The 2,206-nt window shown below is 36.1% G+C and overlaps 1 protein-coding gene across 2 annotated transcripts in view; it reads right to left on the bottom strand.

Annotated features, from left to right (window-relative positions):
• Window positions 1-1,135, bottom strand: part of LOC106877831 (uncharacterized) — a 54,209-nt gene extending 53,074 nt beyond the window's left edge. For both annotated transcript variants that reach the window (XM_014926858.1, XM_014926859.1), the window contains exon 1: window positions 899-1,135. The gene's annotated coding sequence lies outside the window, so the exon portion shown is untranslated. The remainder of the gene's footprint in view (window positions 1-898) is intronic.
• Between the last annotated feature and the right edge of the window lie 1,071 nt (window positions 1,136-2,206).

The following is a 2,206-nucleotide window of genomic DNA, read 5'->3' as shown; positions in this document are numbered from 1 at the left end:
GATTATATCGACCTCAGTATTCCACTGGTACTTATTTTGTCAACCCCGAAAGGCAAAATCGACCTCGGCTGAATTTGAACTCAGAACGTAAAACCGGAAGAAATACCGCGAACTATTTTTTTTCGGCGTGCTAACGTTTCTGCCAGCTCGCCACCTTACAAATATCAATAATAATAATGGTTTCAAATTTTGGTTCAAGACCAGCAGTTTTGACGGACGGAGTAGGTCAATTACATCGACCCAGTGTTCAACTGGTACTTATTTTATCGACCCCGAAAGGATGAAAGGCAATGTCGACCTCAGCGGAATTCGAACTCAGAACGTAAATACGGACGAAATGCTGATAAGCATTTTGCCCGGCGCGCTAACGATCCTGCCAGCTCGCCGCCTTACAACTATCAATCATAATAATCCTTTCTACTATAGGTACAAGGCCTGACGTTTGATGGGAAGGGACTAGTCGATTACATCGACCCCAGATTTTCACTGGTACTTAATTTATCGACCCCGGAAGGATGAAAGGTGAAGTCGACCTCGGCGTAATTTGAACTCAGAACATAAAGACAGACGAATATCTCAATCATAATAATGCCAATACTTAAAGGTGGAGAGAGAGCGCTGGTCAGAATGCCTTGTTTAATTTGGTTGCGTACCATTACATTCTGAGCTCAAATCTCACCAAGTTCAATCCAGCAGATTATTTCCTCGGTGTGGATAAAATAAATCAGTCAAGTATAAGGGACGGCTTAAATCATAATACACTCTCCATGATAATTGTGGCGGTGTGTCTTGAAAAACAATGTGTGTGTATATGCATACGTATGTGTGTGTGTGCGCGCGAGCGCGCATGTGTACTTATATATATAAGGTAAATAATGGAAAGTATCAAAGTATCTACCATGATTATTTGACGTCAACTCATGAAGAAAGATTTATCAGACCACATCATAATGTTTTCCCATTGCCACCGACAAAAACTGATTGGTACAGAGCAGATATACGTTTCAGTCTTACTTCGACCTGGAATCGCCTTCGTGTTCAAAGAATTTCTTGAGAATTATCGAGTTTTTGTTTGTTTTCTTTTTACCAGATTTTAAAATTCAAAATTTTGTATGAGGATAAGAAAAACTTTACATTCTATCTATCTATCTATCTATCTATCTATCTATCTATCTATCTATCTATCTGTCTGTCTGTCGGTCTGTCTGGTTGTCTGTCTCCGCCTGTTAATGTGTATGTATATGCGTTTGCGTATGTATAAGTGTGAATGTGTGTGTGCACGCGCGCGTGTGTGCGTCTCTTTAAATGATATATCTTACATATAATAAAACGCAATGGGAGTGAGTGACTATAAGAGACGCTAAACGCAGATAAACTATCATGTCAAGTTTTACTCCGAAGTAGCTGGTAATTTCATCAAAATGAAAATGCAAATTTTTATCGTTAATTATATTTAATTTACCAAATCCCCACCCACCCTTATCGTTCACGTAAAATTTATGAATTATATATATAGGCATACCTATACAAGTGTTCCCTCCCCGCCGACTTTGTTTCTTCATAATTTTCAGAAAAATGGATTTTACGCTTCAGATGGTGTAGATTCCGATTATATCGGAATTTGTAGTGAAAAAGTATTTTTTCTTGAGTGAGGAGGGGGGTTTCGGAAAATTTACACGAGCCAGTTTTGTTTCCCCATAAAATGAGTATTTTTAATGAAATTTTCAACAGATAGAAGCAATAATATTAATAATAATAATAATAATAATAATAATAATAATAATAATAATAATAATAATAATAATAATAATGACTAAAGACTTTATTCCTTCGATTAGTATTACGAAGGAATAATAATAATAATAATAATAATAATAATAATAATAATAATAATAATAATAAATTCTTTTATTGGTCATAGGGCTCACATAAAATTACATTAAAAGACATACAACAACATAAAAGACAAAAACAGGACGATACAATGGGTTTTACAATGTGTAAACAATATAAATAACAATTAAAAATTAAACAAAACTCCCAGTAGGGGGGGGGGCGCTTTAAGGACCTCGTGGAAAAACCCACAAAAGCCATGGGTGCCTGAACAATAAGGCAAGAGCCCTTCTTTTGTTTACAGGTGCACGCTCAGAATTGGTCCTTTCACACTGGCCATTCTTCTAACATTCACCAACCTTTCAACAAACAT

This window comes from Octopus bimaculoides, chromosome 18, assembly GCF_001194135.2.
Source record: "Octopus bimaculoides isolate UCB-OBI-ISO-001 chromosome 18, ASM119413v2, whole genome shotgun sequence".
Classification (NCBI taxonomy): domain Eukaryota; kingdom Metazoa; phylum Mollusca; class Cephalopoda; order Octopoda; family Octopodidae; genus Octopus; species Octopus bimaculoides.
The sequence above is the reverse complement of the archived record's forward strand: the minus strand, read 5'-3'. Positions and strand labels throughout refer to the sequence as shown.